General features: G+C 42.6%; 1 protein-coding gene across 3 annotated transcripts in view; it reads right to left on the bottom strand.

Annotated features, from left to right (window-relative positions):
* The window catches only part of SMYD3 (SET and MYND domain containing 3), a 1,022,776-nt gene that overhangs the window by 817,172 nt on the left and 183,879 nt on the right, over positions 1–21,725 (bottom strand). The window contains exons 2-3 of one of the 3 annotated variants that reach the window (XM_075597077.1): positions 5,580–5,689; positions 3,210–3,556 (exon numbers count right to left, since the gene is read on the bottom strand). The exons of the other annotated variants lie outside the window; for them this stretch is intronic. The gene's annotated coding sequence lies outside the window, so the exon portion shown is untranslated. The remainder of the gene's footprint in view (positions 1–3,209; positions 3,557–5,579; positions 5,690–21,725) is intronic. 3 annotated transcript variants of the gene reach the window in all.

The raw sequence follows: 21,725 nt of genomic DNA, 5'->3' as shown, positions 1-21,725 counted from the left end.
CTGGTTTCAGTCCTACCTATCAGGTAGATCCCAACATGTGTCCATCTCAGGCTCTAAATCCAATCCCCTGGATATCACCTGTGGCGTCCCGCAAGGCTCTGTTCTTGGGCCCCTACTCTTCTCAGTGTTCATCAATGATCTCCCCACAGCTTGTCAGGAAGCCTCAATACACATGTATGCAGATGACACAATCCTGTATGCACACAGCCATAGCCTCTCTGACCTTCAACACATACTTCAGTCTGACTTTTTGAGGCTCGAAAACTGGATTTCCCAAAACAAACTGTTTTTAAACACTGACAAGACTGTAACAATGGTATTTGGGACCAAGACTAAATTTTTAAAGCTTCCAGTGACTGAGCTCCAGATCAGAACCAACGCTAACACCACCCTAACTAATGTTACTAATTTTAAATACCTGGGCATATGGTTTGAATCCCACTTAACATTCGTAATGCACATTGATACCCTGACATCCAAAACCTATGCCAAACTAGGTGTACTTTACAGGAACAAATCCTCCCTAAGCCTGTTGGCCAGAAAGCGTGTTGCACAGCAGATGCTAATGCCAATTATCGACTATGGAGACATAGTATATGGCTCGGCATACCAAACCCACCTTGGCAAACTTGACACCCTCTACAATTCAATTTGTCGTTTCGTTCTCCAATGCAACTACAACACACATCACTGCGAAATGCTCAAAGATCTAGATTGGTCATCACTCGAGTCTAGGCGCAAAGTTCACCTTTCCTGTCTTGCCTTCAAATACTTTCTGGGCAAGCTACCCCCCTATCTGAACAAGCTTCTCACCCCTATCACATGCAGCACTTATCATCTGAGATCTGACTCCAAAAGACTGTTCATGGTCCCAAGGCTCAACAAAGTATCCGGCCGCTCCTCCTTCTCTTACAGTGCACCCCAAAACTGGAACAACCTACCAGAGACTCTCACATCCACCACCAGTTTAAGTTCTTTCAAAACTAAGGCTGTCTCACATTTTAATCTGGTCTGTAACTGTTACATAAGCCTATAATATACATCTTCTCTAACTGTGCATGCAATGTATTGTATATAATGTATACCCTGTTCATTTATGTAACTGTATTTGTAACCATATATCTATGGCGCTGGGTCAGAAAAATATATAAAGAGATAATAAATGTATTATACAACCAGTAGAAGGATGCACTCCGCTGGAACTCTTCCAATGAAGACAGTGAATCATGCAAGGGAAACAAAAACAAACATAGTGTAATACAGTAACAAAACACTTAACACTACTAGACAAACATATGCTGAGACAAAAGACTGATAATTAAAAAAAAATCACATTTAATAAAACAACATTAAAAATGGAAGGGTCACGTCTGCACCGCAGCCACAGAAGAAATGCCTGCTTTCCAGACACCCAATAAAAATAGGCAGTGGATATATTGGAGAGTATCCCCTCTCTTGCGGGCCACACAACGTGTCCTGGCGTCTGACCGGAGCTCAGGGGGAAATGCCTTTCTGCTTATGCCGCCGCGGACCTCTACACCTCTAATGCACCGGCTGGTGTGTGCTGGGAGAGCCGCCGTCACGTGCTTCGCATGGTGGCAGGATACGCGCCGATAGCCGCAGCCCAGCAGTGAGATGCAAAGCCGGATCTATGGGGCAGCCGCCGCAACCAGAGAACGCAACCGCGGGGTATCTGTGGAGTGGGTCCAGGCAGTGTAGTAGGTGATGTGGCAGCAGCTGTGCAGACGAAGACCACCCTACGCGTTTCGGAAGACTGTGCTTTTTTACCCCTGAGGAAGGAAGCGCAGTCTTCCGAAACGCGTAGGGTGGTCTTCGTCTGCACAGCTGCTACCACATCACCTACTACACTGCCTGGACCCACTCCACAGATACCCCGCGGTTGCGGTCTCTGGTTGCGGCGGCTGCCCCATAGATCCGGCTATACATCTCACTGCTGGGCTGCGGCTATCGGCGCGTATCCTGCCACCATGCGAAGTACGTGACGGCGGCTCTCCCAGCACACACCAGCCGTTGCATTAGAGGTGTAGAGGTCCGCGGCGGCATAAGCAGAAAGGGATTTCCCCCTGAGCTCCGGTCAGACGCCAGGACACGTTGTGTGGCCCGCAAGAGAGGGGATACTCTCCAATATATCCACTGCCTATTTTTATTGGGTGTCTGGAAAGCGGGCATTTCTTCTGTGGCTGCGGTGCAGACGTGACCCTTCCATTTTTAATGTTGTTTTATTAAATGTGATTTTTTTTAATTATCAGTCTTTTGTCTCAGCATATGTTTGTCTAGTAGTGTTAAGTGTTTTGTTAGTTACTGTATTACACTATGTTTGTTTTTGTTTCCCTTGCATGATTCACTGTCTTCATTGGAAGAGTTCCAGCGGAGTGCATCCTTCTACTGGTTGTATAATACATTTATTATCTCTTTATATATTTTTCTGACCCAGCGCCATAGATATAACGTTTTTTCTAGTTCCACATCTGACCTGGGGGGTCAGAGTTATATCACAGGCTGCGGGCCTCCTTTTATAGATTAGCGCTACCTCTCTCTTGTCTAGTGTATTTGTAACCATGTATTTGTCATATTAACTATGCCCAGGACATACTTGAAAACGAGCGGTAACTCTCAATGTATTACTTCCTGGTAAAACATTTTATAAATAAATAAATAAATGGTCCCCTAAAGCTTAAACTTGCTGCATTTCACAGCTTTTGAGCACAGCCTGGGTTAAGATGCATAGTCAGTAAACCCACCCACAGACAGCCGTTTCGACCTTAATGGGTCTCAGTGTGGGGTTGGTTATACTGGCTTTGCAAAATTAAGCAGGGATAGGTTTCACCACACTTAGTTAAGCTATGGTGGGTAAAAAAAAAAAGTGACAAAAACCCTCCAAAGTAAAGCATAAAGCAAATGGAAATATTACTGTGTGCTCATATTTATATTAATTAGTCTAGGGAACAGTTAGGTTTTTTCTGTTGTGCCATCTTGCAAATCATTCTTGTTTGATTGTTCGTCGATCATGTTCTGAACATTTTAAAGCTACATCCCTTAACGAAAAAAATATTGTAAGTAGCAAAGTACATGGATAGTGTATGCTGTGATCTGCTGATTCTATTTTTATTCTCAAAATCTCAATTTTTTCTGTAAATCCATCTGTCAACCTCTGTTTGCTTAACCATTTCAGTGCCCCCATGACGTACCTGATACGTGATGGGGAAATGATAGTTTTTCAGGAGCTGTTCGGAGCCAATGAAAACATAAGTGGCGAGCCCACCACTTCAGTTTCAGTTAGCTGGAGGGCAGTCATGTGAGTGCTGCCGGAGTGACCACATGAACATAAATGCCAGAGGTTCCGGTGGCATCACTGAAAAGGTCAAAGATGTCCCTTCTAGGTCCAACTAGAAGCTGTCCAATGTCATTGTTTTTAAATTGGTAAATCCAGGCGATTGATTCCCATTTAAAAATATATATTAAATCTGTAAATGTAGTTTGTAAACATGGGGATTTCCCCTGACTTCTTCCTTTTGTGTAATGTCACTGTGTGCTCCTGACAAGGCAGAAAGAGCTAAAAGTAGAGTAGATTTATAAGCACTTGCCCGTTCACGGGCCCCAACGATGAATTTCCAAATAAACAAATGCAGTCCAATATTTTCTTTCAACGTAGTTACATTTGTTTAAAGAGGACAATTAACAATATTTTCTAAAGAACCTAATTTTAATCTACAAGGGATTATACGTTGAATAAGTATCCACGGCAGCAACCATTTTACATTCCCAGTGCAGCGTGCCACTTCAAAATTGACAATTTTTATTTTTTTAAATCTTTAAAGGCTGGACTTCAATTGAACTGCCTATTTTTTCAGACAGACTTTATAATACTTACAAACTATTTTTTAATTGTGCCAACACTTCCGTGCTGAAGGCAAAATAGCAGACCCAAGGCCGCCGACAGGGGCAAGTGTCCCAGGCCCGGTGGCTGCGTGGGGCCCGGCTCTCCCCTATTGCGGGACTCCCTCAGTGACTGTCCCACGCCAAGCTTCTGATGCTGGCGAGCGCCGGGCCTCTCGGACTCAGCTTCCGGCTCACACCAGCATGAGAGAGAGGCCCGTGTGTCAGAAGCTCGGCGTGGGATAGTCAGTCAGTGAGGCCCGCAGCTGGGGGAGAGCTGGGCCTGAGGCCTGGGACCATCCCCAAGGTAAGTCTGTATTTTATATGTATTTGGGGGGGTGTTTTTTTAATTATGTATTGGGGGGCTGGGGTTATTTTTTAGATGTATTTGCAGGGGTGGGGAGATTTGTATGTGTTTGGGGGGGTTTGTATATATTTGGGGGATGTTTTTTTTTAATGTATTTGGGGGTGGGAAGGTTTCTTGTATTGGGGTAGGGTTTTTTGGTACAGCTGAACCCCGTTATAACGCGGTGCTCAGGGTCCACATAATGAGACCACGTTATAACCGGGATCGAGTTATAACGGGAACGCGAAATGGCCGCTGCGCGAGGACTTACCCGGCATCTGCAGCTCTCTCCTCTCTCCCTGCTTAATTAGGCTGCGTTCATGTACGCGGCGCACATCTCCAAGGTGTTTTTTTTTTTTTTTTTTTAATAGCATTCAATGCTTTATTGCTAACGGACACACACACCTCCCCCTACACTAATAATTTTAGCATACCATGCAGGAATCGAACCCATGACACTTCATACACTGGTAGCGATTCTTGTTGTGTAGTCATTGACTCTATTATCAAATTTAACTTTAACTGCACAGTACTGAGTTACAAGCAGATTCGCGAAGTAGCGGATCGTGCTATAACAGAGTTGAGCTGTATGTATTTTGTGGGGTGATTCTGTGAGGGGGGGAATGAGCGAGGAGTGGGGTAATTGACGGGGGGAGTGAGAGGAGAGAGCGGGTGTAAGAGAGTAAGTGAGGAAAAGAGGGCGTAAGAGTGAGACTCAGGGGAGATAAATACATGCATGGCAGGGAGGGATTGAGCGAGTGTGGAGTAATTGATGGAGGGGTGGTGAGAGATGAGAGGTGAGAGGGGATGAGTGAGGAAGAGAGGGAGTGAGATGGAGGGGAGAGAAATACATGAGAAGATGGGGAGAAATAGAGTGGGGCACGTGAGGTGTGAGATGGGGGGGGGGCTTTCAAGACCGCTGACACCGGGGGGGGGGGGGGGGGTGGCGTGAGACAACTCAGGCATTGACTCTAGTCCTGGGCCCCGGGAAATCTGTCTGCAGCTCTAAACAGGCCCTCTGACATTTTGCACAAACAAATATGAACCACTGTCACGCCTCTACTCGTGCTGGATGGAGGTCCATCCAATCAATTCCTATGCAAATCCCCTAACCTATACAGCTTACCACACACAAAAGCATGCCTTAGGGGACCCAAACACATTTAGTGTGGCTGCTAAATAGATACAGGTGGAGGGTATGATAAAAAATGATGGCATTAGAAAAAAATGTAATAGTTTATTTTGATTAAAAGAAGCCCAAGATGACAAATATGTTATCTTGCCCAAAGTAGAATACATGGACAAAGGTGTACAGAGATGTTCAATCTGAGCTTACTTCTGCCACGGGTAGACTTGTCAGCACAGAAGCAGCGTGGGCAGTCATGGAATTTTTGGTGTGTAAAGGTGACATCAATACGATTAATAGCAGTCCCAACCAACGAATTGCTAAAAAGCATCAAAATGAACAGTTTCACACTGCAGCTAGTCATTTTTTCTTGCAAACGTTCATTCATTATTACACGCTGGCAATTTTTAAATCAAGAACAGCACTGCATATAATTTCACTTGTGAATAATGATTTGCAACCAAAATGTGAAACTTCTAATTTAGATACGTCTTTACTCGGCATACATTTTTCATTTCATGCGACAGTTGTAGCACAGTATATTGAGAAATCTGCTAACGGTATCATATCGGTTTTATGAAATAATACCAATACAAGGCATTACATTCCATATACATAGATATAAACTTAATGCAGCATGAATTCATGCTGCTGGCTATTTTAGTTTTTTAAAACGTGCCTGAACAGGGTGGCCCCATGGAGCGAATATGTGGTCCCCTGACCCAAAATGTGGTATCCAATGAGAAAATACTTTTCTGATGGATACAAAATGGCGACGGGGTCTGAGCTCGCTCTAGTGGCCAAGAGAAAGTTTCAACATCGAGAGAGAACTGCTAATTTCTATATGTAAATCTACGGTCGCATTTGTAATTTTTGTTGCATTGAAAAATCTACCTAAACAAAACTATTTTGGGAACAGGGGGAGGGGTATGGGAGCGGTCCCGGAGATTGGGGGACAACGTGTGATGGAAGTGTTAATGTACATGATAATGTATCTGTGTCAATAAACCTTTTCAGCATTGTATTTGTTACATTGCTCTGCAGCAACGACAAAAATGTAAAAAAAAAACCCTAGGATCTTCACTTGTCTCAGACATGTCCACAACCCTACCTTTCCCCATAATCACTCAGCAATGCAATATTTTCACTGCAGCCAGGGATTCTGGGTAATGACGTGCAAACGAGCATTCACAGTTTGTCACTTTTTGCTTCGTATTCATTTTAATTCCTTCTATTGCCCTGGAGAGCTTCATTGGTAAAGATTAATCATGCCAAATTTAAAACCATCTACACTTAACCAATCCATCTGACTGGCCTGATTATCTGGCAAACCCCTGCTTCCAAATGAGAGCAAATAAGCTAATTTGATGGTCAGTCCACTCGGTTATGCAAAAAGACCTAATGAAGACCATATACCGTATTTAAGTCCTTTGTATTACCGAATGAGGGGGATGATAACAAGGATGATGTGGTACTAAAGAAATATGATTTCACCAGATGACTCTGAATGGTACAGAGTCTGTAGAGGCATGTACAGTATTTGACAGCCATATAAGCTGGTAGAAAATGGGCCAAAAATAAAATATGAGCATATAAGGGATAGACGAGTGATTAGGATCACAAATAATGATCATAAAAGCTCTATACTGTAGAGTGATTTAACACTGTGTGGCTGGGAAAATGGCTAATTCTGAATTGGTTCTGAAAACACAGAATACTGGGACTGTTATAGGGAAGCTTAGGGAAATCCAAGATGTCCATCCAAATAAACATAGCTTGAAAACTAAAACATACCCAGCAACCATCTTGGTTGCAACTACTGTACAAAAGCATGCAAGCTAGAAAGTGTGATAATGTATATGCGATGATCACTATCGCACCACAGATCAATGTCCAGCTATAGGGCAGAGTTATAATCAATGCCACAAGATAGGGCATTTACAGTCCTGTCATACTAAATCAGTATGAGATGTCACCACACATGAAGATGACTCGTTTACTCAGCTCTGTAAACAGATACTTCTGGGGGGGGGGGGGGAGGGAGGAGCGCTGGTGTGTTCGGTGGTATATGTAAATATAAAATAAGAGCAAATATAGTGCAGATGGTTGATACTGGTGATATATCAATATGTTACCTCTAAGTGGTTGCACTCACAAAACGTCTTGAAGTAATAGATATGTCAGAGATTCTTCTCTCTCTGACTGGAGCCCTTGTGATGGATGAATACAATAGATCTCAGGATACCACTCAGTAAGTATGGTGGGTCGACATGGAGAAAAAAAAATGCCACAATAGTGCATACTATTTGACCAAGTGTAATACAGATGAAAAATAAAACAAGAGTAGTTAAACTCACATTTTCAATAAAACAAACAGGCGTTGGAGAGAACCGCCGATACAGGAGAAGGACCCAGTCGGTGCAGGCTTCTGCGCGTCTGGCTCGCATCTCACCCTCTGGTATCCGCATGCGTCACTTCCGGGCAGTGTCACTTCCGGGCAGCGTCACAGGTGAGGGCAGAAGAGCGTCCTGCCTTGGAAATCAGCTCCGATTGCCAGTCCTTCAGTTCTCCAGCAACGCTAACTCAACGCGTTTCGCTGATGCTTCGTCAGGAGTCATGACTCCTGACGAAGCATCAGCGAAACGCGGAGTTAGCGTTGCTGGAGAACCGGAGCACTGAAGGACTGGCAATCGGAGCTGATTTCCAAGGCAGGACGCTCTTCTGCCCTCACCTGTGACGCTGCCCGGAAGTGACGCATGCGGATACCAGAGGGTGAGACGCGAGCCAGACGCGCAGAAGCCTGCACCGACGGGGTCCTTCTCCTGTATCGGCGGTTCTCTCCAACGCCTGTTTGTTTTATTGAAAATGTGAGTTTAACTACTCTTGTTTTATTTTTCATCTGTATTACACTTGGTCAAATAGTATGCACTATTGTGGCATTTTTTTTTCCATGTCGACCCACCATACTTACTGAGTGGTATCCTGAGATCTATTGTATTCATCCATCACAAGGGCTTCAGTCAGAGAGAGAAGAATCTCTGACGTATCTATTACTTCAAGACGTTTTGAGTGCAACCACTTAGAGGTAACAGATTGATATATCACCAGTATCAACCATCTGCACTATATTTGCTCTTATTTTATATTTACATATACCACCGAACACACCAGCGCTCCTCCCTCCCCCCTAGAAGAATTTGTGAACCTTGGGACCCAGAACAGTCCCATCTGAGGATGTCGAGCTGCTAACTTCACTTTGTATATTTAACATTATTTTCACTATTGGTTGGTGATAGGTAGTAATTTTTGAAGTTTATTCACATTTTGTATTTAATTCACTTTTTGTATACACTGTTATATCATTCAGTCATAGAAGCGCCCAGTCCACTCCCCTCCCCTTTTTCCCCACTTATTCACTATAAACAGATCGCAATCAGGTTGTGGATATACAAATAGAAAACAAAAAAACAGCTTGCCTCAAAATCTTATATGTCCTAGGAACACTTATCAAATAAAATGGGCAGATACTTCAACCGTTACATAGGACACCTACAATGCCTTGCATAAAAAATACAAAATACATTAAAAACAGTTACAGACTTTGCAAAGACCTGAACACATAATAAGTTATGGTGAATTAAAAAAAAGTGATAAAAATCCTCTTCCGTACAGCAAATAAAAATACCACTTGTGAGCACAAATCACTCGTCTCAGACAGGTCTGCAACACTGCCTTTTGCTATTATCTCCTAGCATACAGTGCACCCACTGCAGCCAGGGATTCCCGTAAATGACATGCAAATGAGCACACATTGTCACCTTTTGCTTCTTGTCCATTTTAATATGAACCCCTACAAGCTTATGCCTATTGAAAACTATTGCTGATGAAATCTGAAGGTAACCGCCTACTCAGCAAAGCAGTAGGTATGAAACTAAGTCTTATGCACCCTGTTGACGATACAAGACTGTTGGGGGCTTTAGGAGTTCTGCGTTGTGTACAGTACCTGTTAAAATGTGCTTGAAAGAAAATGCACAGCCCTACAGTGTTGACACACCTAGTTGCATTTCTATGCAATAATTGACAAAACATAACAGTGAATTACAATAAATGGAGGAAACCCATATCATTTTAAAGGTTACAGATCCTACTTAGAGATGGGAACCCAAGGTGCCAGTAATAAAGAAGAATGGGCAAATAATTTGTGCAGATGAAAAGAAAGTTAATGAAATTTTTAAAACTGAGAATACAGTACATTCTCCCAAATCTAGAACACATCTTGCCAAAATTAGCAGGCGGTACAGTATTCACAAGCCTGGATGCAGCAGGTGAATTTCGGCAAATCACTTTGGCAGAAAACAGTGCCCAATTAACGACCTACAACATGCCTACAGGAAGGTATTGCTTGGAATGACTACCAATTGGAATGTGGCAGAATGTCAGAGTGACCTTGGAGGAACACTTGCATACATAGATTACATTTTGGTGTGTGGTAGCACCATGGCAAAGCATGATACAAGATAAAATGCAGTGCTTAAGATTGTACAAGTATCTGGACTAAAACTCAATAAAACCAAATGCAAGTTTAGTCAACCTGAACTTGACATTTTGGGACAGGTGGTCAGTAAGGAAGGTATCACACCTAATAAGAAAATAATCAAAGCCATTACTTTCCTAGATCCTCCAGAGACTCAGGCAGAATGAAGATGCCTTTTGGATATTATTAACTACTTTGGGTAATACCTTTGTGATGTTTCAGAGGCCACTCATTGAATTGAATTAACTGCTTGAAGAAGCATGGATCTGGGCTACACAACAAGAAAGTGCTTTCACAAAAGTCAAAGGGGAAGATGTATGAATGAAAAAAAGTGCAAATAAAAGTTTGTTTTGACGCATTGGTCCATGTTTTGCCCGCATTTGCATCAAATGTATCTTACATTCAAACACTAGGCATAGAGGAGGCTGGGGTCTCCCCTCGCTCGCGGTGTCCCCCTCGCGTGAGCTTCCGGCTCCCTGCGCCACCCCCCCTCCACCACTTTTGTTTTCTTCCTCTCTCCTCTCTCCCTTTCTTTGCCTGTCCTTTCCTATTTTCTCCAAGGAGATCCAGGTATAGGCCCTAAAAGACCAGTTGTTTAATTGTTTCCACAATGTGTCGGGCAATCTTAACTCCCGAAGGAATTTATTGGAACCTCTATTGTGACTCTCCTGAAAACCAATAAAATATCTGTTACAAAAAATATATATATCTTACATTGACGCAAATCTATAGGCAGAAAAGTTTACGGTACCGCAGACCTTGCGGATTGTTTTGATGTAAATACAAGATACAAAAGTGACGCAGGGAGATGGAGATTTTCACACATTTCATTATAATGTAACTCCTCCCTAACATCTATTGACACTCCCCAAAACGCAAGCTGACGCAAATGGTGCAAAACCTGGAGAAAACACCATGATACATTGATGCAAAATACGAATTATACAATTTGCGTCAATTTTGTTCCAAATTTGTTATGATGCATCACCCCCTGGACATGTTATCAAATGCACCAGTCTTTACATATTTTGAGACTTACTTGAAAAACATGGAAATTATCTGAAGCCAGTGGCTTTTGGTTTGGATGCACCCTTATAGACGCAGAGAGACACTATGCACACATTGAAAAAGAATGTCTGGGCATCTGTACACTTCTACTAATATGTGTGTGAACTCGAATCGTACAGGCACCGCACATATCTCCAGCCAGTGGTAACATTTATTAATGGCAAAGACCTGAACAAAGCACCTGTACATTGTCAGCTTCTCAGACTGTTCAAGAGCTAAATATTTACGGGGGGAAAAAAAAATCTTCTAGTCGATGACGCACTTTCAAGGCATCCTAATAAAAGTTCAGAGACCTTTGACTTGGATTGTGACATTGAAGCTTATCGAAGTTAAAGTATTGACAGGAGGAAACAAGAAGTGCTACTGAGACAGATAATCAGCTGCAATGTGTGCTTGAATAAGAAGAACATGGTTGACCAAAGAATTAAAGAAGGACTTCTTTGTAAAGAGAGTAAGATTGCTGAATCTCAAGGCCTCTTGGCACATAGCTGCCACATTGTTATTCCCAACAGCATGAGGACAGAAATGTTGGATATAATTAATCAGGGCCATATGGGACTAACAAAATGCAGGGGAAGATACAAGAGCGCAATCTGGTGGACAGGAATATGCAAACAAGTAAATTAAAAAGCTATAGCATGTAAATATTGTAAGGAGAACAGGGCAAAGAACCTGTTATTACAGCATCCTTACCAGAAACACCTTGCTAAAGGTTGGTCAGATGCATTTATTTTCTTACAATTCTAGATTGCTAGAAATATTACATTTGCCAAAGACCACAAATTAAGATGAAAAACATTTCCATTTGATTTGGCATGCTGGAGACATTTATAACCGACAATGGACCTCCCGTTCATTTCCAACCAGTTTAAAGACTTTGGTAAATTATACAATTTTGATCATGTCACCATCAGCCCTTAATATCCACAAGCAAATAAGATGGCCAAAAAAATAGTTAAAGCTGATAAAACAAAATGATCCCTGCCATGCTGAGCTATCATGCTACAACAGGAGAGAACTCAGCAAAGTTAAAAATGGGACGTCATATCCGCACCACTCTCGCAACACTGAAATAATACGTGACACCTTCATGGCATGACTTGGAAGCAGTATCAAGGACAGATGCAAAACCAAGATTGTCTTATGAGAAATTCAACTGAAGATTTCCCAGAAAACCGCTTTAGAAACGAAGAAAAGGCAATCATGTTTGGGTCAAGGTGGACAGTGGAAAGGTCTGGGCTACGACAGCCATTGTTCAAAGCAAAATTTCTAACATCACATTCGTTCACTGTTCAAATGTATTGTGGTTCCATTTTTAGAAGAAACGGACAACTCCAGCTGATAAATCAGGAGCCAAACTAGCTTCAAGAGGCTCAGAGCCACTGTACATGTACATTTGAATCTGGGCCAAATAAAGAGCAGTCATATGTAGAAGCCCTCTCCTTGATAAAGGCAATCTATTTGCCGAAACGTTGGACCTTTGGTGGCACAATAAACTGCACCTTTAGTAAGACCGTGTGCCTGCTTCCATTCCTTTGTCCAAATAAAGAGCACACATCCAGTGACTTCAACCCAATGGAAACGTAAGATAAAATCAGTAATGCACAAACCAGCTCACCGAAGGAATGAATTGGGACAACCAGATAAGAACGCATTGTAATGCCAAAAAACCAAGTGACATATAGATCATGTTAATGCAAGCTTTAATGTTTAGCGACATCAGTTATATCTGGATTTTTTGTTTATATAGAGGGGGAATATGATGTTCATGATAATGTATCTGTGTTGTCAAAAGTTTCAGGGGTTGTATTCGTTACAAATGTAAAATAACACCGTTGTGCGCTCCGGTATGCGTCCAAACAATTATGAAGTCAATGTGCCCGGTTGGGGGAGGGGAGGGAGAGAGGGTGAGGGTATGAGCAGAGTCTGAGAGGGAGCAATGGTGTGTCCTGGAGATATAGACGTAAGGCAACAGATCTCCTCTTGACCACAGTGTAACCCCCACAAATATAAACAGGCTGAGATGGCCTCTGAAGGCTAAGTGCAGGATATTGAAGGTAAGGGAAAGCCTTCTTACCTCCTGTTTTAAATCCTATTTGTCCTCGTTGTCCCGCTGTCTGAAGGATATAGAGACCGCACGTCTGCGGTATACAGATAGATCCTCCTTCTCCTTGTGGTGCCGCCGAGATCGAGAGGACAGCAAGCAAGGTTGAAACAAATTCAGGGCACTCAAACGTTGTCCGGGCAATCCTCAAATAGGTAAATTCAAAAAGCAGGGTACCCAGGTATGGCAATGGTCAATGGTGAAGCTACTCAAAGCTCAACAACAGGGAGTCCCAAAAAATAATATAATAATAAAGTGGACAACTGAGGTAAGCAACGAGGGGAAGTCAATGCGTGGGTGTTGAATAACAGTAGATGGAAAAGTATCTGAGGACAGCATACAGAAATAGAAGGAGCTCCAATGGAAACCGCTACCTGAGATCCTTGGAAAATAGAGGGACAATGTAGGTACCTCTATGGATCCCTCCTGTAGCGCTCCTGGTTCTGTAATCCGCTGTCCTGTTAGCAGTGTAGACGTAGTAGTCTTAGTGGTCAGCTGCGCCTTCTCACATCGACAGCGCGGAGTTCCCGAGTGCTGGAAGTGCATCAGAGTACTTCCGGTCCGTCTGGTAAATGTTCCCCTCCCTTGTAGACGTGTGGTTTCACGGGGAGAATGCAATAAGCGCCGACACCCACGTACCCTCTGATCCTCAGTGCGTCAAACCAATCGAGCAGCAACAACGTAGTAGAAACAGATTGGAAAAAAGAATCGCTTGCGTCCAAAAAAGCACCATCAGCTCACCGAATGGGGGGCTAAAAAAGTTTATTAAGAGCTCTAAGGAGCCTGAAACGCATAGGGTTGTATGTACTAGTTTTTTGTTTGTCCCTGTTTTCATTTTTATGTAGTCTTAATAAACTTTTTTAGCCCCCCATTTGGTGAGCTGATGGTGCTTTTTTGGACGCAAGCGATTCTTTTTTCCAATCTGTTTCTACTACCCAGGTATGGCAAATTGAAAAAGGCATTAATTAGAGCATAAGGGAGTGGTGAAGAATGACAGAGTAGTCCAACCCACGCGCTTCAAGCAAGTATTTGCGCTTTCTCAAGTAGTATGGGACTAGCAGGATTTGAGCACCTTGTAACTGGGCTGAATAATTAAAATAAAAAAAACATCAGTCACTGCTGAGTGTGGCTGAAATCATGCTGACGCATTAGTTAAATAAAAATAGACTAGTTAACAAACAAACCACAGAACCCCAGCAAGCTCTTTTTGGGAACCCTGAGCCCCCACAAAATATATATCTATATAAGTGTCAAAAAGGAGAGCTATTGAGCGTGGCAAATGTATACAAGCAGCGACAGAGAAGCCCAATGCTACATCCAATATGACAAAAATACACAGTAAAATACTTATATATTCTCTACAAAAAGGCCTCGTCTTACCCCATTTCAAGAGAATATATAGAAGTATTTTACTGTGTATTTTTTGTCAAATTGGATGTAGCATTGGGCTTCTCTGTCTGTTGTATAAAAATAAACTAAACATATCACATAGGCTAAGACACAAATAGAAATTGCTACATTTTAAGCACATGTTATTAAATATAAAAGTAGCTCATATATTTTAGACCAAAATAAAATGGTCTTAAATTGAATTTTAAATGCACCACTGTAAATACTTCTCTTTAATGAAACATACATATTATTCATCTAAATAAACTAGAACAAACTGAATCTTCAATACATCTGTTACAAATGATGGCTAATGATGAATATTTCAAATCTGAAACAAATGTATATTAATAGGGATAGACATGCAAATAGAGCTTAGTGAAAAGCTAACAGGCAGATCTGACAACACAATAAGTATCTATAGATCACAACATATGGATTTAATCTCCAGGAGAGAAGTAATATTTCTATTAAATAGGTAAAAACATCTCAAATTGTCTGTGTGTCCTGCAATCCTCATACCCTGCTGTCTATTTAGCTCATTTTAGTTCAATTTAGGTAAAAACATCTCAAATTGTCTGTGTGGAAATCATCCCCCTATTGCCTTAATTTAATTCATCTTTCACACTTGTGCAAGACAACACCCACCTTTGAAAAACCATTTGCTTTAACTACCCTCACATGTGCTAATTAAGTTTGTTGTACCAACCAGGTGACTTTCTAAATGTATATAAGTAAACTTACAACAGCCATTGATGCTTGCAGCCTTTGCTCTTAAGCAGAAATGCTTTTAAGTAGAAATCTTTCAAGTAGTATGGAAGTTTAAAAAGGAAGTAGAAATCTTTCAAGTAGTATGGAAGTTTAAAAAGGAAGTAGAAATCTTTCAAGTAGTATGGAAGTTTAAAAAGGAAGTTCAAAAAGAAGTGGCAAAAGTGGACACAATCTTCTGCTTCTGATTCCTGCATTTGAACTACGCTGGAAAGGAGGTTATCATCCCACACTGCACATCTCAACACATTGCTATCGCTGTGATGCCACCATTACTTTTTATATTTACTGTAACCTCACTTATTTTCAAATTATGCACTTCCTTCCACCAGCCTCATCATGTCTCTAACTCTATTCATATTTCGCCATCTCTCCTTACTTCACCACTTCTCAGTTCACATGAACTCCTCTCTTACCTGCGCCCTCTGTCACCACACAGTTATGCCGCCTGCACTAAAACACACCCCTACAAATCATCCTCACACATCCTCTTTCTATCCATGCTTCTCCTCCTTGCTTCTGGGGATATCTCTCCCAATCCTGGTCCCTGCCTTATTTCTACTTGCTCTCGCCCTCGCCTTCCACATGCAACCTCTATTCCTTCTGGTGTAAACCCCTCCAACCTCATACCCATCCCCTGCCACCCTCCCTCCTCTCTCCCTTTCTCCTGTGCCCTTTCGAATGCTCGCTCCCTCTCTAACAAGTTCCTCTCTGTACGTGACTTCTTTCTCTCTCACTCCCTGCTTCTCTTTGCTATAACTGAGACCTGGCTCACTCAGTCTGACTCTGCTCTGGAAGCTGCCCTCTCCTATGGTGGCCTTTCCTTCTCCCACACTCCACGCCCTGGTGGCAGGGGTGGAGGCGTGGGGCTCCTGCTCTCCTCTCTCTGCCGTTACAGAACAGTTTCTATTCCCCCCTCTCTTGCTTTTCCCTCCTTCGAGGCTCACACAGTCCAGATCTTCTCTCCTCTCCCGGTCCATGTGGCGGTCATCTATCGCCCACCTTCCTCTACTCATCCCCCTTCTGCCTTTCTCTCTCACTTTGAATCCTGGCTCTCTTTCTTTCTCTCCTCAGACTCCCCTGTTCTTCTCCTTGGGGACTTCAACTGCCACATTGATGACCCCTTTCTCCCTTGGGCTTCCCGCTTTCTTTCTCTAACCTCTTCTTTTAGCCTTCAACAGTGGACTGCAGCCAGCACCCACAAGGATGGCCACTACTTAGACCTGGTTTTCACTAAAAACTTCTCTCTCTCCGATTTCTCCATTTCCCCTTTTCCTCTCTCTGACCATCACCTCATCTCATTTTCTCTCTCTCTCGCTTCTCTCCATCTCCATCTCGCCCTCGTTTTTGCAGAAACATGCGCTCTATTAACCTCCCAGCTCTTGATTCCACTTTACGCTCCTCCCTCTCCTCTCTCAGTTCTGCTTCAGACCCTGACAACCTGGTCAGGAACTACAACTCTGCCTTATCTTCCTCTCTTGATCTTCATGCCCCACTTTCTCTCTGCCGTCCTCGCCCTTCTAACCCCAGACCCTGGCTAAACTCCCACACACGCATGCTGCGTTCCTCCACTCGTTCCTCTGAACGCCTCTGGAGGAAATCTCATACGCTCGCAGACTTCATTCACTACAAATTTATGCTATCCTGTTTCAACTCTGCCCTCTTTCAGGCTAAACAAACCTACTTTTCATCACTAATCAACACACACAAGTCTAACCCACGCCGTCTCTTTTCTGTCTTTGACTCTCTACTCAGACCACCCTCAGCTGCCTCCTCTTCTTCCTCCATCTCACCTCAGGACTTTGCTGACTTTTTTAAGAAAAAGGTGGAGTCCATACGGCAGAACATCCCATCTGTTGCCTCCTCCCATCCCACAATGCTTCCCAACTCTCCTCCTGTCTTTCTTGACTCTTTTTCTGCTATCTCGGAGGAGGATGTATCACTGCTGATCTCCTCTTCTCCCTCTACCACTTGCCCTCTTGATCCCATTCCCTCCCATCTCCTAAAACCTCTTGCTCCTTCTATAATCCCTATGCTCACACAGATCTTTAACTCTTCCCTCTACTCTGGTACCTTTCCTTCATCCTTCAAGCATGCAACCGTTATACCATTACTCAAAAACAGCAAGCTTGACCCTACCTGTCCTATCTATCGACCTGTCTCCCTCCTGCCTTTTGCCTCCAAACTCCTTGAACGTCTTGTATTCTCTCGATTGCTACACTTTCTCAACACCTATTCTGTACTAGACCCTCTACAATCTGGCTTCCGCACTGCTCACTCTACTGAAACAGCCCTCACTAAAATAACTGACGACCTCCACGCTGCCAAAGACAGAGGTCATTACACTCTGCTCATATTACTCGACCTCTCTGCAGCATTCGACACCGTGGACCACCCTCTTCTCCTTCACATTCTCCATACTCTTGGTATTCGGAACAAAGCTTTATCCTGGATCTCCTCTTACCTCTCCCATCGTACCTTCAGTGTCTCTTTTGCTAACACCTCCTCCTCCTCCTCTATTGATCTCTCTGTGGGGGTACCCCAGGGCTCTGTCCTGGGACCCCTTCTCTTTTCTCTCTACACACTCTCTCTAGGTGACCTAATCACATCTTTTGGGTTTAAATATCACCTCTATGCTGACGACACACAAATTTACCTTTCAACCCCTGACCTTACACCTGCTATACAGACCAAAGTTTCTGAATGCCTCTCTGGAATATCATCCTGGATGGCCATCCGCCGACTGAAACTTAACATGGCAAAAACAGAGCTCCTTATACTACCTCCCAAACCTGGCCCTACTACATCCTTCCACATTGCTATTGGAAATACGATCATTCACCCAGTAGCCCAAGCACGCTGCCTAGGGGTCACACTTGATTCCTCTCTCTCATTCTCCTCTCATATTCAAAACGTTTCTAAAACTTGTCGCTTTTTCCTCCGCAATATCACAAAGATACGCCCTTTCCTCTGTTACTCAACTGCCAAAACTCTGACTCAGGCCCTCATTCTCTCACGTCTCGATTACTGCAACCTCCTGCTGTCCGGCCTTCCTACCTCTCACCTGTCTCCCCTACAATCTATCCTAAACACTGCTGCCAGAATCACTCTACTCTTTCCTAAATCTGTCTCAGCGTCTCCCCTGCTGAAATCCCTCTCCTGGCTTCCGATTAAATCGCGTATCTCACACTCAATTCTACTGCTCACTTTTAAAGCTTTACATTCTTCTGCCCCTCATTACATCTCAGCCCTAATTTCTCGCTATGCACCATCACGACTCTTGCGTTCTTTTCAAGGATGTCTTCTTTCTACCCCCTTTGTATCTAAAGCTCTCTCCCGCCTTAAACCTTTCTCACCTTCTGCCCCACACCTCTGGAATGCCCTTCCCCTCAATACCCGACTAGCCCCCTCGCTATCCACCTTTAAGACCCACCTTAAGACACATCTGCTTAAAGAAGCATATGAGTAGCACTGGATAATCATGGACACATGACACAAAGCTTGGCCCCCTGCAGACGCACTTACTAGTATTCCCTCCTACTGTCTCTGTACGTTCTCCCTACCTACCAATTAGATTGTAAGCTCCTCGGAGCAGGGACTCCTTCCTTAATGTTACTTTTACAGTATGTCTGAAGCACTTATTCCCATGATCTGTTATTTATATTTGTTATTTATATGACATGTATTACTACTGTGAAGCGCTATGTACATTTTATGGCGCTATACAAATAAAGACATACATACATACATACTTAGACACAATATCCCAACCAAGTTTCATTTCCCGGTATATACCTGAATTTACCTATTTGAGGATTGCCCGGACAACGTTTGAGTGCCCTGAATTTGTTTCAACCTTGCTTGCTGTCCTCTCGATCTCGGCGGCACCACAATGAGAAGGAGGATCTATCTGTATACCGCGGACGTGCGGTCTCTATATCCTTCAGACAGCGGGACAACGAGGACAAATAGGATTTAAAACAGGAGGTAAGAAGGCTTTCCCTTACCTTCAATATAGAAAAAATGGCTAAAGCGCTCAAATGCCAGGAAAATCAAGAATATAGTAAGCCAAATCCACTTCATCCAAGGTAATAGTAATGAGTAATGGTATTAATGGTAGTACATAATAACCACTTGTATGGGTACTATCCTCCTGAAGACAGGTGGTAGGTGGTGCAAACCCACCCACAATCAGTCTCATTGGCAGGTTCCCCTGTATAATAAGCAAGTACTGACATATCCTAGTAGTGGTTGGCAGGCTGTGCAGTTTCCAATGATGTAGTAAGCAGGGATAGAACGATGAACAGAGCGCACAAGCAAAACGGAGCAGGAAGGACCAAGAATCAAAAATAGAATAAAAGGCCACTTTAATGTGTCAAGAGACCCATCCAACGCGTTTCGAATGTCGTAGCGGTCTTTTTCAAGGATTCCTTGAAAAACAACGCTGCGACGTTCGAAACGCGTTGGATGGGTCTCTTGACACATTAAAGTGCCCTTTTATTCTATTTTTGATTCTGGGTCCTTCCTACTCCATTTTGCTTGTGCGCTCTGTTCATCGTTCTATCCCTCCTTACCTTCAATATCCTGCACTTAGCCTTCAGAGGCCATCTCAGCCTGTTTATATTTGTGGGAGTTACACTGTGGTCAAGAGGAGATCGGTTGCCTTATGTCTATATCTCCAGGACACACCCTTGCTCCCTCTCAGACTCTGCTCATACCCTCACCCTCTCTCCCTCCCTCCCCTCCCCCAACCGGGCACATTGACTTCATAATTGTTTGGACGCATACCGGAGCGCACAACGGTGTTATTTTACATTTGCATCTCCTTACTGTCAGCTGCCCAGAGACTTGACGTCCTTATCTGTACATTTTGGGGCCCAGTGTTATGGCTATAGGCTACTTTTACTCTTATGCATGTTTTTGATTATATTTACTTGTCTATGACTTATCTACATTTAGTGCTCATTAGCTTTTAGATTCATTAGCATATAGCAATCTATATAGCATGACTATGAGTGGTTTTTAGTGATGGATTCACAGGCTGAGACTTCATCACATTTAGCATTTAACTGTTTCAATACTTCCACTAGAAACCTTAGAGCTGAATCAATTTTTGATAACACAAAAGACCTTTACTGCGAAGACTCTTCTGATCGTCAAATACATTTTACACGACTAGAGAAATACTTGACTCAGGACTTGCACACCTGGTGGGACATAGTCACATTAGAAAACTATGTAAAAACGAAACGCATACCCAGGGGACTCCGCCTGACAAAAGCACCTTCATTTGGCTTTGAAAATGGGGAGTTCGAAAAAGATTGGTGCAAGATCCTGGACGTTTGCGCGTTCAAATTAATGGACTTAATACAATTTAGACAAAAAGAAAAGATCAATATTGAGAAGCAAGTCAAGGACCTAAAAGAAAAATTAGAAACATGCACACGCTTTGATAGCTTTAAGGAATTTGACACCAAATTAGCTACAAGGATTAACAACTTGGATAAAAATATCATGATTACCAAACAAAATAAGTTTGAAAGAGACAAGACTGACTATGAACAGAAACAGGACTACCTGTGGCACAAACCTACATATAATAAAAAACGTACTAACCGTACCAAGAAACAAAATACACAGTGAACCACTAAAACTATTTTGAAAACACCTCAAAATAAAGATAGAACTGATCAAGATGCCTCTGATCATGAGTTTTCAAATTAGTGTCTCCTTTTCTGAAAATGATTCGAATCCATCATATTCCAGTTCTTCTCGTAGTAATGCAGAGCGTGGACATCAGTCAAAAAACGACACAAAGGGACAGGAGAAAGACCAAAGGGTAGCATGCCAGCCAGCCAAAAGACAGACATTAAATATTGATGATACCAATGTCATTAACCTATCTAATTATTCCCTTACAGATGCTGAGATTTCCCTATTCCATCTTGGACTCTCCTTTGCTCCAGACCATAAGTTTAATTTGTTCTCTACAACAGTGGATCTTTACAAGTTAATTCGTAAACTATCGTTAAAGAAGTTTTTTTTTCATAATAAATCTCAATATCCTAAATATACCACTACTGCAGACAACACAAGCATCTCTATTTTTGACTTGGATATACCTTTACAATCTATATAAAGTTTCAAGGATCGCTGTCATCTACAGGATCTTACTGATCTCTATAATGAAAATACTTAATATGATACTAATTCAGAGCCATTTTCAGGAAGAAGGGACTCAGGGCTCCAGAAAAGGTCCATGTTCAACCCGACCTTCATTAAGTGCCAAGCTATTAGTATGTTCCAACAATCAGTAGAAAAAGAATGTCTCTATTGTCTAAGGGTATATACACTCATGTGAAAAAGAAAGTACACCCTCTTTGAATTCTATGGTTTTTCATATCAGGACCTAATAACAATCATCTGTTCCTTAGCAGGTCTTAAAATTAGGTAAATACAACCTCAGATGAACAACAACACATGACATATTACA

Source organism: Ascaphus truei, chromosome 4 (assembly GCF_040206685.1).
Source record: "Ascaphus truei isolate aAscTru1 chromosome 4, aAscTru1.hap1, whole genome shotgun sequence".
NCBI lineage: Eukaryota > Metazoa > Chordata > Amphibia > Anura > Ascaphidae > Ascaphus > Ascaphus truei.
The sequence above is the reverse complement of the archived record's forward strand: the minus strand, read 5'-3'. Positions and strand labels throughout refer to the sequence as shown.